At 47.5% G+C, this 15,745-nt stretch overlaps 1 long non-coding RNA gene across 3 annotated transcripts; it reads left to right on the top strand.

Moving 5' to 3' along the window:
* The first annotated feature begins 680 nt into the window (after nucleotides 1–680).
* LOC142049295 (uncharacterized) lies at nucleotides 681–15,745 on the top strand. 3 transcript variants are annotated; one of them, XR_012657670.1, is made up of 4 exons: nucleotides 732–926; nucleotides 10,433–10,500; nucleotides 12,008–12,132; nucleotides 15,541–15,745. It is a non-coding gene; the product is annotated as an uncharacterized LOC142049295 (long non-coding RNA). The 3 variants fall into 3 exon arrangements; XR_012657669.1 differs by lacking the exon at nucleotides 10,433–10,500 and having other exon boundaries at nucleotides 735–926; XR_012657671.1 differs by lacking the exons at nucleotides 10,433–10,500; nucleotides 12,008–12,132 and having other exon boundaries at nucleotides 681–926.

Here is a 15,745-nt window from a genome sequence, read left to right as displayed (position 1 = left end):
TTCCCTCCCTGCAAATGAAGCTTCTCTAATGCACAATGGGCCAGACTGTTCACATCACCGGTGTCTCTCCAAGGCAGCGGGAGCTGCGGCAGGATGGGACAGAGCAGGGTGACACGATGCCAGCATCGCACTGTAGTGAGTTTCCCATCACTGAGGTTTTAGGCAAAGTCCCTGTTGACGATCCCAAGTGGTTCTAGGAATATGCTAATTCCTCTTCTTTCATCTTAATGAGGTGTTAACAGCTCATACACCCATGGCAATCAGTTTTTTTGGTAAAACCCCAGCCCTTAGAATCAGGTGGTAATGTGAGAATTATTTTTCCTGTTCTGTTTTGTTTGTTGAAGTGTGTTTTATGCTCTGCTGGCTGCAGAGAAAAGCTTAGAAGGGAGAAATTAATCATAGACCCCGATGAAAATTTAAAGAACCTCACTTTTAATAAAACTTACTTTTCATTTTATAATTTTATAGCTCATCTCTTGGTTTGGGGCTAAAAGGGACAGAGGAGAGGTTTTCACATGTCTTTGAACTGCAGGACTTGCCAGTACTTGATTCTGATCCAACTTGCTATATAAGGATTAGAACATTACATTAAAGTCCATGAAGCCTTGGGGCTTGTTTGCTTCACATTGCTGTTAAACGTCCTGGTGTTGTACTCTATGCCTAGAGCTGGCAGGAGAGGACTCTGGAAGCAACCTTTGCACTGTGCATCAGCTGAACGTGCTGGGGACAACCCTAATCAATAGCTGGGGGCAAAGTCCTCTTCCCTAGAGCAGGAAGAAGCAGATCTGTAAGTGACCCAAGACCATCAATGGAAAAATTCAAATGCTTCGGGTTTTCTTTTCTTCCACAGACCTCTTTCAGTCTGGCGATTGGTAGAGAAAGGAGAGCTGCAGACCAGACAGCCCCAGGAAGGAAGCTCTTGGAAGGTACCTGTGGGAGGCAGATGCAGAAATTAGATGAAAGAGGTTGTGCTGCCGGTGTGAACGCCCAGATATTGCCTTGGTCCTTTGTTAAGGCAGGACAGGACTCTGGTAGCCCTGAGGCTTACTATGTAGATGGGTCATGGGCTCTAGATCCTCCTCGCTTGGGCAACTCTGTCTCTGAGGGCCCAGACAAAGCTCCCTCTTTGTGCTGGTTGCCACTTGCTGGAATGGCTCCCGGGGACATTCTTACTTTTCCTACAAAGATCCATTGTCAGTGACTGCTCAAAATTTGCCCTGCAGGACAAAGAGACTGGCAGCATTGCAGTCTCCCCTCCAGCCCCTGACCTATCCCACTTCCTCTGCTCCCAAGACTTAGCATCCCTGCGGCACTGCTCATGTGTGAGAGCTCCCTCTTCCTCAACCCCCTCCCCAAGGACAGTCTCCAGAGCGTCAGCAAGGACTGTCACATAAATACCCAGGAAAAAGAAAGCAGGGGGCTCATTTGGAGGTGAAGGATGGATATTCTCTACTATTATCACCAGCATCTGCCCTTTCTGAACAAGGGAACCCTCCCCCAGTCAGCCTTTTCACCAGTGCGCTGAAGGCGGCCATGCTCTGCTTTGTTTGCCTGACACGCTGCGATGGCTGCAGAGTCCCATTCTCCCCTCTTCCTCCCTCCACTCCCCATACAGCCTGCAATGGCTGTTACAAGAGAGAGGAGCTCAGAGCACCGTCGAGCAGGAGAGCTGACAATCAGGGCTGGGAGATGACGCAGCCTTGCACAGTACCCCCCCAATTAGCCATTTATTTCTGCTACCTCCGAAATGGGGAGCACAGCCCTTGTGCTGGGAGATAAAACAAGAACAGCTTCAATAGCACTGATTTAAATTAGGTCAGGCTAGCTTTTGTGTGGCAGGGACCACACAATAGCAGTCACACGACTGTGGAGGGGAGCAGCATAAAGGAAAAGAGGCCAAGCAAGTGGCACAGATGCTGGGAGTTGATGGGTGCTGGGAGATGAGGGGTGTATGTACGTGAGTGATAGCAGAGGGGCAGACGCTCCAACCAGCGCGTGATGCTAATACATAAAAGGGGGCGCATGGTCAGAGGGGGACAGAGAGGTCAAATACTGTCTCTGCAGAAACAAAATTAGCAGCTAGTTCTGCCACACCACGGGGTGCAAGAGCACAGCCGTGCATCCTTGCAAACTGGTCTTTTATCATAACTGGTTACGAGGCGAAGGGGTGACAATGACGTTAACCTGTAACATCTTCCCTGGGCACTGCTGCAAGCCCTGTCAATCTTACAGGGGAAGAGGGGGACAGAGACCCTCTGGGACCTTTGTACTAAGGGACTTACGTCTTGTACCTCAGGCCCAGGGACACTGCTCTTCCTCTTGGCAAAAACTAAAATAAATTGCAAAGGGACAGTAGTTTTTCTGGAGCACACAGCAAGTCAGGGTACGATAAGCGTGGTGAAGCTCCAGAGACCTGGGCTGCAATCCCCAGCACTGGCCAGGGTTTGCAATTTCTTTCCCCTCATAAGTTCATGAGAAGTCCACACCCAGCCTGAACGGCTGATGTGCTATGAAATCCTACGCTTGGTTCTTTATCGATTGGTGGTGGGCTTGGGGAAAAACCACCGACTCCTTCAAAATGATCTCTTAACCCAGGTTCTCAAAGACACCTGAGCGTCTGACTGCCTTCAGAGAGAGGTCCTGGAGACAGTTGCCCAGGAGAATAGGAGCACTGGAGACTAGCCCCAGTTTTTACCCCAGTATCATTAATATTAGCATTGCTGTTATTACAATAGTTATGCAGATGCTCATGTTTATCTGGCAATGGCAGAACACGAGAGCAGCATGTTTAGCAATAACCATGTGCTCAGAGCTATCAGTAAGAGCCTGATCTTTGCAGGCTGGGATGAGCAAGCTGTTGTCATGGTCTAAATGAGTTTATCCAGGTAAGTCCATATGCAAAGGAAGGTCAGGCAAGTTTAAAAGCAAGAGTTCACCCCCTGTAAGTCTCCCAGGCAGAAACTGCTCTCATTGAATTGTCTTTTGAGAAAATATGGGTGTGGAAAAGTTGAAAGATATAATCAGCCATTTAATACGGTGTTCTTCAGCCTTTTTGAACCAAAGGAACCTGATATTCTTTGGCAGCTGCAAGAAAAAGTTGTAAGCAAAGACAATACTATCATTTAAGCAAAATGTTTATTGTATTACAAAGTCATAATTTTCTTGCTAGAATTATGAGCATTACAGTTTCAACTACTGATAGTAAAAAAGTGGGTGAGCCAAAGAACTGAGCATGCCAGCCAGTGCCAAAAGGAGAAAACTAGGTTAAACTTTGAATTATCAGCTATTCTTATTCTTCTTCATTTGTTAGTTCACATATGAATGACTTTTTTTAAAACCCAAGACAACTTCAAGTCATTCTGTGGGTCATTTTCTGACCCCCAATGGCCTACGCAGTTCACAGGGTCATTTAAACACACCTGCGTACACAGACAGTAGAATATTTAGTGGTCAGAAGCTGATATTGGAAAGATACACACTAAAACTAAGTTGTCCTTTTTTAACAGTAAGTGTAATTAAGCACTAAAATAGCACCTGTTGGAGGGGGGGTGGCCCTGAAGGCATCAAGCCAAAATGAGAACGTTGCTAAAAGGTGTGCTCGTGTTCAGCCAGATGGTCAGGGCTTTGATGCATGAAGCACCAAGTGAAATTATCTACCCCATTTATGCAGGAAGCCCATCTGGAGCAACCACAATAGCCCTAATTTCTCACAAAATACAACTATATGGTTGCTAGTTTTCACTGCTCTGCTATTTGGCGTATTTTTAGCCTTTTACTTGTGAGAACACAACTAAACACAACAACAAAGTCCCGCTTTGGTTTTCTTTGTGGTTTACTTTCTAAAGGCCCTGCCCACGCTGCAGTAAAGACTGGAGGCGCCCAGGTGCCACAAGCGTTTTAACTGTGGTAGCACAAAAATCTGCGTTAGTTGGTTAGTTCTGCTACTTTGCTCGCTTGCCTCTGGTGCCTCTCCCTGCACGTGGTGCAGTATGGAGGCAGAAGAGGCAAGACTCCCGCTCTTACAGAAAACTTACAGATGTGATCTCTGTGGATTCCAAACAAGAAGACATAAAAATGATATATAATCATGTTAATAGCACGCATATTCCTATATAGATATATAAAAATAAATCTGAACTATACAATTAGGTATCTATCGCTATAGATCATTATTCTCAAGCAAATGGCATGAGCTGGGATGTTCCTGAGTTGCAATTTTGTAAATCCCGGTGTTACTGAGATGGACTCTATAACCTGAAATTTTCATTCGAGTCCTTCAGCTCTCCAGCAACCCAAAAACCACTGCAGAAACAAATATGCTTTGTAGAAGGCTAGTTTATTCCCTAGATATTTATTTCCTGGCTTGGATTGGGGTATTTTTTATTATTTTTGTTTTGTTTATTCTTCTTTTATCAGCTCCAGCTGAGACAGGAGAGGGTGGGAGGAGGGTTTTGTTCCTCTGGAGATAACAGAAGGCTGTGTCTGTGCAGCCATGGTGACAAGATCCAGGGTGCTTTCTGGCTTCCAAGCAATTTGCTCCCCACCCCTGGCTCCCAAGTAAAAGTGGGGCAGAGAGAGAGGAGCTTTTGTTTCTCAAGTGCTTCAGCTGTTGCTACTAATTAAGCAAAGAGCTCTAGTGCCTTCCCACCTCCTAAGTCTAAGGAGGATCTAGTTGGGGTGAAAGGAGAGTCAAGAGGCTGTGCGGCTGCTTCTCAGCACCCTGCTCTCACTATAAGGCTCTTCTGCTTCATCCTTGCTCTGGCACAGCCTTGCTGGGTGACCTGTGACCAGCCCTATGCCTCAGATTCCCTGGCTGCAGGGGGGAAGAAATGAGAGACCAAGCTCAGCATGAGGCCAGATGGAAACTACCACCCTGTTGTTCAAGGTGTTATTATCAGTTTAATGCAATATGTTCCCAGCTTCTCAGACACGCTGGCTATCAGCAGATTGCTCTTTCCTTCTCCAGCCTTGCCTGGATGTCATCCCCTTCTCTCCCTGAGATGCCAGCCCCTTCCCTGAGCTCTAACAGGTTTTCTGCAACCTACCCAGGGTGTCTCTTTTTAGCTCTCTCCAGCATCACCAGAGCGTGCTGGAGGAACCAGATGGACTGTCAACAGCCAGGTACCAGGCAAACAGCCTTTGCACAGGGCAGGTGTGTTTTTTTTTGGACAAGGGGAGCGGTGTGGGTAGAGGGCAGAGTTTGCTGCAGCTGTGGGGGCTGCAGGGGAACCACACAGCCTCTGCCCAGTTCTGCAACAGGGAACACATACTGTACCAAAGCATTGCACCCAAGTGGGAAGGACTGCAGAGAGGAAAGGGGGGGGGGGGATTAATGTAGGAAATAGGAATGCTGCAGGAATCCAACAGCCCACAGGATTGAGGTCCAAGCCCTAGCTCAGCTCTGTAAAATGCCCAGTCACCAAGGACTGAAGTAGCAATCAAGGTCACAGCTGCTCCTCTGTGCCCATTGAACTCAGCTGGATATCTTCAGCCCAGGATCTTGCAGGGAGAAATTTAGGGCCTCACTGAGGAACAGATGGTCTCCCCCTTGGGCCCCATCTGCCAGGCAACACTGGAGCAGTTGGTCTCCACAGTGCTGAGCAGAATCTTGTTTACTTTCCCCTCATGTCAGCAAGGTGATATGTAGGGTAACCAAACCCTGCTGTTACAGGCCTGGATTTCCAGGAGTGGCCAGGAACTCAAAGGTGCAAGTGTGTAACCCAGGAGCCATCTCTGAGAGGCCCAGGTGATGTGGCATCAACCAGCCCTGATCCAAGTCAGAGTCCAGCCTGAGAACAGGGCTGTAGTTGCAAAGGGTCAGGATGTTTTTGGGAAGCCCTTGATCCATGTGCAGGAAGAAAGCACGTAGGCTAAAGGAGAAATCTGGAGTAAAGTTTGATAAGGGGCAGCCTGCAGGAGCGGGGCCAGGAGCTATAGGCATGTGAGCCTTGTCCGTGATGGATTGGTTAGTGCCTGGACCACTGAGAAACACACAGTGTGTTTGGTGGAGGTCTTTGCCACTGACCTTACCTGGAGCCAAGTTCTGAGCATGTGTTCACAGTTCCTGAACTGAGGGAGGAGGAATAACAAGGCAGCAGCCTGCCTCCTGCGACCTGTGATTTTCAGGGTGTCTTGGTCATCTGGAAATCCTAGTGAGCTCAGCTTACTCAACCTCAGTATTTCTAGCCAGGCAGAAAGCTGGGGGCTGCTCTGGAAAAGTTCAGCCTTAATGCTCAGAAATCTCTACTAGAAATCCTTGTCAGCGGGAAAGCCAGAGCCTGAACTGGCCCTCATGGTGGACTCTTCCCTCTTCTTCCCTAGGCAGAAGGGGTTGGAGAGATGGACCAGTACCTTATAGCTGCTCCTATGTCCCTGCTTAGGGTGTAAACAGTCCCCGTCCACCAGGGATGTGGAGAAGCATCTCTAGACAATATTAAACACACATAAAAATAGCAAGTGAGACCGACTCCCCTTTAGCAGCAGTCACCAAGTTTGCTGCAGCATGGCTGATAAAAGAACTTTGCTTACTCTTTTCTGAAGCCCGGTATCAAGGGCTGCAGAGGATATCACGCATCCGTGCACTAGCACATGTTTTCCAGAGACCTTGTCCCCAGAAGTCAGGCTGGTGAGGTCCTGCTCTCTTAGGTTGCCAGGTTAGGCTGTCAGTACTCTAATGGTGCTTGGTGAGCAGAGGGCACAGAGCATTACTTTATCCCCTCCCCTGAGGGTTCCCATCCATAGAGGCTCCGGCGCAGGATGCTGCCTATGTCAGCTCTGCAGTAATCAGCCCAGAGGCAGAAAGTGGAAACTTTCTAGTTGCAGCCACTTAGTTTCATTAGAAGCATCAAAAGAGAAAACAGGCCTCAGGTGGGGCAGTGAGAGGCAGAGACATGCAAGAGGTGGGGGAGAGGGGATCTGCAGTTTTGTTTTGCATGTCAGTTAGGAGGTAAGCTTCAGCTAAGGATGGGAGAAGAGAGGTAGGAAAGGGGCAGAGAGACAGCCTGAAGCTAGGGCCTTTCACCGATATAGTTCAAAGAGCTGTCAGGAGATCATACAGCACTGTAAAACCTGCTCTAACTCTGTTTCACGAGACCAGAAATAGGTTTGAGCTGAAGCCCCATCCTGCTGCCCTAAGGCTCCCTCCCTGCCTCACATCCCTTCTGGAAGAATACTGTCTGAATTTCTTTTTAAAAACCTTATGCACTGGAAATTGTATCCCCTTCCCAGGGCTCTACTCCAGGACTTAATTGTCCCTATCACTGCAAAGAATTTTCCCTGATGTCTAGCCAAAGTCTTCCTCGTTCAACACAAACATGATAGTGTTCAGAGGTAGAATATTAAGGCCTGGAGTCACTACCATAATAATGTATTGATTTCAGTGAAGCTGAGCTCAATGGAGAGGAGTCCGTCCAGCCTTGCTCCATCCCCCTTGTGCCCCAAGAGGATGTTTTGTGTTAGACTAAATGCCTCTGTAAGTGCCTCTCAGCTTTGCACTCAATGTGAGCCATTCTGCATAGACACATTGAAGCAGGCAGGGCACAGGATCAGGCCTGTAATCACATTTCCTTTTGGCAGTAGGTGTTTTATCAGCCTTGGTCTCCCTGGGCAGTTTGAACTGTCTGGCTGTAGGTTCTCCTGGGCAGACCTGATAGCCCAGCCAGGCTGGAGTTCTTCTGCCAGCAGCAGCCTTCAACCCCTCACCTCCCATTTCATTCATGTCCTCACCCAACAGCAGAAATGAATCCAGCTGCACACCTCTAAGCCCTATTTCTCTGCTTAGATTTTTCACTAAGCCATCTCAAATAAAGCAACACAGGCACCCCAGTGACTTTGGGAAGGCTTTGGGAGTGGGACAGAGCTGTGCACGGCTGGTAGGCAGGTAGTGGTTGGAGGTTTGCTTGCTGACCAGAGGCAGCAGCTGGGATCTTGAATCAGAGAAGATCCATCATTTGATGACTGTCTCTTGTGGTTAATTCTGCCCCACAATATCTCCATAGCTGAATCCTGCATCCAGCTCCCCTTCCTCCATGGGTAGCAGCATCTCTACCCTTCTTTCCAGCTGGGAGAGGAATCTCTTTGGCTAGAAGGGGAGCACAGGTGTTAAGATGCTGTGCATCATAAAGACCAACATCTGCATCTCTAGTTCTCACTGCCTCTGCAACAGCTTTCCATAAGATTGAAAAGGAGAGCTGAAGGTTTGACGATGGCCATGACATAGCAGAGGTGTGACTGAGCTTGTAGTTGAATTAGAATTACTGAAATAGAAGGCAAGGCTCAGAGTGCTGTTGTTAAATACCACAGTAGCTCCTGGATTCTGCTCCTGTTTCCACCAGTGACCCTGGCCAGATTCAAGGCCTTTGTATTTCTCTCTGTTCTGTAGGAAAGTAGGGATCTGGAGCCAGGGAACAGCAGCTGTTTTGACAAATAAGGCAGGAAATAGTGGCCAAGGTGTCCCAGAAGAACAGAACCCAGATTCCTGCAGTCCCACTCATGAAAAAATGTTGTCCCTTGTTTCTGGTCCGTGCCCAGTTTGTGGACACAGATGGTCTATTATTCCCACACGGATGAGCGGTTGTTTTTATGTGTGCTCCTGTCCACGAGCCGCGCACCTCTCAGTTAGAAGGGTTTGTTTATTAGCCTTGGAGGTTTCAGCAGAAATAATCATGTTTGGAGACACCTGCACCATTCTCCAACAGGCTCTGCCCTGAGATAAAGAGGGGCCTGGACAGGGAGCCCAGTCAGCCAGGAGATGGAGCAGCTTGCCTCCTCAGCATGGTGCAAGCAGGGGACTGGGGAGAGAAAGCCTGGGCCCTTAGCAGGGCTCTTCTCTTTGATGAAGCAGATGTGACTGCTTTGTTATGCCACAACCGCTGTGTGTTTGCGGAGAAGCAAAAAGGCTCACGGATTTGTGGCTCGGGGCTGGGACATGGGGCCTTTAATTTTTTTCAAGGGCCCTCGAGGAAGATCTTGTTGTACCTTCTTGGAATTAATTCTGCCAATCCCAGTCTGGTCACAGACTCCCCATGCTGGAGTTCAAGAGATGCCTTCCATTTTCTTTCTTCTGTCTGGGACAATTGATATCCTGGGACGGAGCTGCATCACCAGCCAGGGTCTGATTCTAGTGAAGGCTAGACGGGTTCTCCACGTCAACCTGCAGCAGCAGCTGGCTGACAGCTTTGTCCCATTCCCCGACGCACACCCTTGTCCCCCAAGCCCAAGGACCCCCCTCTGTGCCCCTTCGGCAGAAAGTGCTGTTCAGTTTGGGGCTACCTGCTGGCACAACAAAGCTGTTTTGTTTTTGGCTGAGCGCTCGGCATCTGAGCTCTCATGTGGTTGGAGCCCGCTTTTTTGCAAGAATGAAAACACTGGATTAATGAGCTGCTTGTGGCTAATGTGCAGGGTTTCTCAGAACTGGTGCTATTAGAACCCAGCATCATGTAGGAGGTAAATGGCAGCACATGGTGAATAAAGCAGTGATATAATAGGTTTAAGTAGTCCATTTCCCTTTGGAGTGTTACTGATAACATGCCCAAATGCATACAAGACCATTACCTTAATGAATAAGACCGCTCTCTGGCAGAGCACACACTGCAGCTCCTCACAAGGGGTTTATTTTTCATCATTTTCATCCAAAAAAAAGCCTTGGGTGTTTGAGTTGGAGTGGGGTGCAGGGAGGGTAGGACAGAGACAAAGGGGAAGAGAAGGGCAGAAGAGAAGAAATATGGATGAGAGTAGAAGGGGAAGGGAAATGAGGAAGGGACATGAATAAATGCAGAACAGGCATGTTGCGGTTTGGACCAATACGGTCTCTGGGAACCCCAGTAAGAGGAACTCGTACATACACACACAGAGAACAATTACCAGACATTTGATCTTGTATATTGGATGGGACACGTCTGTCTTTGGAAGCATCATTGTCCACTGCCAGAAGCAAAGTACTACAGGACGGACATCAATGGGCCACTATTCTCTGTGTTCACCATTCAATGACCAAGCATTGCCTTTTGCCTCAGGTAGTCCCAGGCGGTTCAGAATTATCATCAGTTTATGGTAATTCTACCTACATCAGTGGAGTTTCTCAGGACTTAGCCTCTCCGATCAGCACTGTGCTCACTAATTGCCAGCCTAATTCTGCACTAGTTAAGCATCTGTCAGCTTGTTGGAGATGCTCCATACTGACACCGCTGCAGGTGGGAGCAGAATTTGCCTCTATACCTTTCCTCATACGCAGTTTACTTTTCTACTGGGACGGGCATGTGGAGCAGCATTGCCTGAAAAATCTCTTCAAAGCACAATGACCAAATGTTTTCTGAATTTGCTTCTAACTGGTGTGGTGGGATCTGAATCAGACTGCCTTGTTAACACAGTAATATGTACTCTTGTGCCAGCTAAAGCCTCATTTTCGCCACCTTCTTCTGGAATCTCTCTGCAGAGGGGACACTGGATTCAAACGCAGTGTTAAATGACCCTAAATTAACTGCTTGGGATTCACCATATGAGGTGAGTTCCACAGAGGTGTAATTCTGTTAGGATGTAGGGGCAAGAGCATCTAATTTGTAGCAGAATAAATAAGATGAGGATCTCTAAGGATCAGGGTTCCTAAATGATTGGTTATTAAGACCTCCCTAAAAGCCTAAATTGGTGATTCACGATATGTTTAGGAATATAAACATGGTCTGACTGATCCACAGCAGACACGCCCTTATCCCAGTGTACCGGCCCTGGTAGTAAAGTAGAGGAAGATGCTCAGGACAGTGTACAAGGGTATATAAGGCCTCTCCTACCCATAGTTCTGTAGCTTCCAGCAATCTGCGAGGACTGCCTGGACGTTGCATCCAGACTATTAAGTTTAATCGCCATTGATAGACCAAGCCTCCATAAACTTGTCTAAAACCTTTTGAACCTATTTATACTTTCAGTCTACACAATATCCTGTGGCAAATGAGCTCCAAAATTTAATTATGTGCTGTGTGAAAAAGCACTTCTTTTTGTTTGTTTTAAACTTGCCTGGTAATTTCACTGGGGCACCAACTTCTCGTATTGTGAGATACAGCATCTAAAATATTTAAGGGACATAGAATCCCAGATTTTTTTGAAAAGTCATCTGATTTTGACTTCTAAGTGTTAAAAACATTTCTGAAAATGGAACATAGGCTCTACTTTTAATGTTTATGAAAATATTGCCTCCAGTGGTCTTGTTTGCTCTTCAGCTTGTTTTTATTTATTTTGTTTTTTCCTTTAACCTCTGCTTACAAGCTGCTCTAGCCCCTGACAGATCCACTTCTCAAGCTTCTTGTTTACTCAGTTAGCACGGGCTTTATTTTTACAATATTCTCCTTTTAACTGCTTCAGCTGAGAGTCTATTGCTCGAGACAAACTCAACCAAGGACAGGCAAGTTTGTCTGAATGACCTCTTTCTCCTCATTATATTTGTGATGGTCTCAATGTCACAAGTTCAAGTACATGCACACGGGGTTTAATATAACACAGAGATAAAGGCAGGGAGATAGACTTCCACACTCTCCCCTGAGGCATGAACATACTCTACTTGATTGTGCCTTTTGCAGACACCTCATTAAAAGTGTGTTCATTACACATAAACATAGCCTTGCACTTTCGCAGGCGTGCATGCTCACACACATAATTTGAACCCGGTGAGAGACAGCTCGCCCTGACACAAACGTGCCTGATGCCTTACGTACGCTCGTGCAGAGACCTTGGCTCTAACAAGCAGTTGTTCATTCATAGCCTTTTCTGCCCTCCATGGAGTTGTATCTTCCTGGCTGCATTGTTAACTTAGACTCTTATATGCAGTTTTGAACATGCTTCCTCTTGCTTAAGCCTTCGAGCTTAGTCCAAATAACATTTCTTCTCTGTATAATACACCTCCTGTATCAAATGGTCTGGTGTGGCATAAAACTGAGTTAAGAGGCCCTTTGAATCTTTCTCTTCCATCGTGGAAATCCAGTTTGCTACATGAAGCCATTCACATCTTATATTCTTGCAGGCACATGCTCTACTCTGGAAGATTAGATAAAAGACAGTGGATAAGCATCTCGTGAAAGCAGTTTGATACAGAGAGTTAGCAAGGATGCGTTACCCTCCCAGGGAAAAGGAGAAAGATTTTGGAAGGTAAGGGGTGTGAGGAAACCGAGCATGTTTGAGACATGTTTCCCTGAGCGTTCATGTCCTTCAGCAACACAAACCATTGTGTCAGCGGGGATAGATCAGTGTTGCTCTAGAAAAATCAGTTGAATGACACTGCCTTTCTGCTGCCAAGGATCAGGCGTATGTGAGATTTGAATGGAAGGTCTCCTGGCACAGCACTGTCAACCTCTGGAGCCTCATTGCAGCTAATGCTTACCCCACGACTAACAGACCTGGAGCAGCATTAACAAGCTTGGGAAGTTACTGTGAGAGTACAGTGCAGATGTACACCCTCCATCATAGTGAAAGGGAAAAGAGGAAAGACAGGCTGTTGTAAGACTGCCTAATATATTTGGAAGACTGACATTACAGAACAGCGCTGCTTGCCAAGTCAACTGCATTTGCTAGTTTAGGGACTTTATTTTTACTGCCAAGAACTGCTGGCCTGTGTATAGCACATGCTAGGCTTGTGAGACAATGCAGATACAACCCCTGCAGCTGCAAGAAAGGGGAGAAGGGAGGAGGGGGTGCACGCTAGCAGAAGTCCTCGTCAGAGGTGTGGGGTGTGCTGGTGGACACCGAATGTATGTTTACGGGTGCACGCACAGGAAGCGATCCTGAGATGTGCATCACTGGCCACGTGCTGGAGGTGAGGGTGCAGATTGCGGGGAGCGTGGAATAAAAGTGTGAGTGTGTGTGCACATGCAGAAGGGTGTCTCCATCTGTGTGCAAACAAGCAGGAACATCTACAAACAAGGATGTGAGTGTAAGTCTGCAGAAGTGTGTGCGCAGAGGGAGATGCCTGCAAGTAGTGCAGAGTGTGTGCACGTGTAAGGACGTGTGTCAGGAGGGGAGGTGTGAAGAGCAGCTGTGTATGTGGAAGCCACCATGGCTGTGTGTAGGCAGCACTCTGCCTGCGTGTGCAGGGAGAGGGATTTGGGGGAGGGAGATGAGATTGGTCTATGTGGGAACTCTGTGCCAGTCCACATAGGTAGGCTGGATCTGTGCTTGCGGTGGTGAAAAGGTTTCTAGGGGATTGGATCTCTGTCTATAAAGGTCTCTGTAATATGAGAGAGAGTTTTTAAACGCATTCAGGAAAGGGGTCTCAAATGTGTGCTACAGCTCCTCTGCGAAAGAGGAAAATACACAGGGGCTGGGAGCGTGTCTCTCTGAGCACGTAGCTGTTGTTTTGTTTGTGATGTGTCTTTGGTTTGATGGGGTGTATGTAGGATTGTGCATGAGCGATGCGCGCGTGGGCTGGGATAGGTGTGCAGCAGCTACGGCTGCGTGCGCAAGGGAGGGTGTGCAGGAGAGGATGGCGGGGAGGGCTGAGCAGAGGCAGTCCCGTGGCTCGGGGATTCAAGCACGCACCGCAGGGCTTTGTCCGAGCCGCTCTGCTGCGGAGTGTCACTAAATTCAGTGCAGGTGCTTTCTATTTTGGGTGTTTCTCCATAAACCTTTGCTCCCATCTTCTGCCCGGCTGGGCGTCAGGCCCTCCAAACTGCGGCTCTCCCGCACTTGTTGAGGAGCATCGGCAGGAGAAGGAGCGGTTCCCTTGGAAACCTCTGGATGCCCAGCAACAAGTCGCTGGCAGCTGCCATGTGACCAGGTGCATTAATCAGACATGTTGTATGAAGCAGGTCAGCTGGGGCCAAAGTCCAGCTTGCTCCCCCTTCGCTTCGTTGCTAATTACCGAGCTGCGAGGGCTGCTCTGTGTAGGGGGTGGAAAACAACTTGAAATAATTAAATAAAACAGTGACCTTTCCTGTTGTGGCTTCTAAGTTCGCCCCAGACTTTCTTCACGAGAAAAATCTGTCCAATCCCCTCTTCCACTGAAACGAACCTAGAATGCAAATGAGTGAGGCAGAGGAGTCTCCCAAGGTGGAAGAGCTAGAGAGAATGAATCTGCCGTAGATGCAGTGAGTTTCCAGGTCTCTCATTGCAATAAGCCATACATTTCAAATGCACCTTTGGAATGAGTGGCTCAGGCTTGAGACAGTTTGGCCTTGACTCAGGTACACCTTGTTCACAACTCGGATCCCTTTGTAAATCAAGTTTCTGAAGTCTTGGCTGAAATTGCTGGGCAAAATTACTGGTTAGATGGCACAGAGAGGACGTTAGTACAAATTCCTGCCAGATACCTCTAAAAGAAGAGGTTACAGCTCTTGGGAAAACAGGCAGTGCCTGTACACTTGTTGTTGCTTGTGGACTCGCCACGGCTGCAAAATGGCTGCTCTTTGTAGATATGCAGCCGGAGGGTTTTATTCTTCATCATTCCTCGTTAACCTTAGTGGGGCCTTTCTCCATTTGACTCAAGAGCAGATGACTCAAAGGCAGAAGCCAGAGGAAAATCAAAGATGGTTTTGTAGCTGCAGCTCTGGGCCAGGGGATAGCAGCAGTTACCAAATTACGACTGAACTGAGGGCAAATTGGGGGAGTCCTGGGAGGCAAATGAAGTAAAGGGAAAATTAAGGATGAAGAGATCCAGCTGGGTAATAACAGCCGTAAGCACTGGTCTCAGCCCCTTCCTCTGTATTTCCTTTCTAGTAGGATCTTCTGAGGGAATTAGGTACCCAAGTCTCACTGTCCTTTTGACGTATGTTCTGGAGGGACTTAGGCACCCCTCAGCACTTTCCGTAAGATGCCATTTACAGTTTCAGCTCCCGTCCTTTTCACGTTTCTCCCACATTCCTGCTTTGCCTGGATAAAGCCAGAGCAAAGGATTCCGGATCTGGCTCCTGAATGAAAATCTCTCACAGACACATGCTCAAGGCCAGGCACTAGCAAGGCTGTAACATCTCTTACCTGTACACCAGACTACATTCTTTGTGCTGTGACTAATGCATTGCAAGGTCACCGGGTACTGCTCAATCTCCATCTCCTCCTTCAAGAGATCAGCGTTTGAGCCTCCCAGGGTATTCGCTGATTCCTGGTGACACACAGGTACATTCTGCTCAAAACTGTCTTTTATCTTAGGCGATAACAAAAATGTCGCAGTGGCCGTTCAGATTCTCAGCTGATGTAAGCCAGGCAAAGGATTTGGCCCATCATCCACAATGGTACTGAAGACCAGGGAAAAAAAAAAGAGTTGGGAACAGAGCACCTGGCTTTATTCTAATCGTGCTGTAATTTGAATAGCATCCAGTGCCACTTGAAAATGGGCTCCCTTCATGTCATTGCTTTTAGATCCAGATCTTAAGAGCCCAGTATTTTCCCGCAGGAGATTCATTCATAGCAGGTAGCAAATTCCCCACATCAGATCTGAATGTGGATCTCAAGCATTACCTAGACCAAGCCTTTAACTTTGGACCATTTTGATTTCTATCTAATTAATGTTACAATCAATTATTATTCTTTCCTTTGGTATCACGTGATATTACGTCCTGTGCACAGGATATACCAGAAAACAAAGCTCAGCGTACAGACCACCTTGGACAACATAGGACAACAATCTTGAAGAATTGATGCCTGCAGCCTGTGTATTTGTGATCTAAGAGGCACAACACAAATCCATCCCAGCTGGCACCCCCCAGTCAAAGTCAGAAACATATGTGTGTTCCTGGACGTAAGGGTTAGAAAATAAATCTGGTTTCACTGG

This window comes from Phalacrocorax aristotelis, chromosome W, assembly GCF_949628215.1.
Source record: "Phalacrocorax aristotelis chromosome W, bGulAri2.1, whole genome shotgun sequence".
Classification (NCBI taxonomy): Eukaryota; Metazoa; Chordata; class Aves; order Suliformes; family Phalacrocoracidae; genus Phalacrocorax; species Phalacrocorax aristotelis.
Note: the sequence above shows the minus strand (reverse complement) of the source record. Positions and strands in the feature narration are given on the sequence as shown.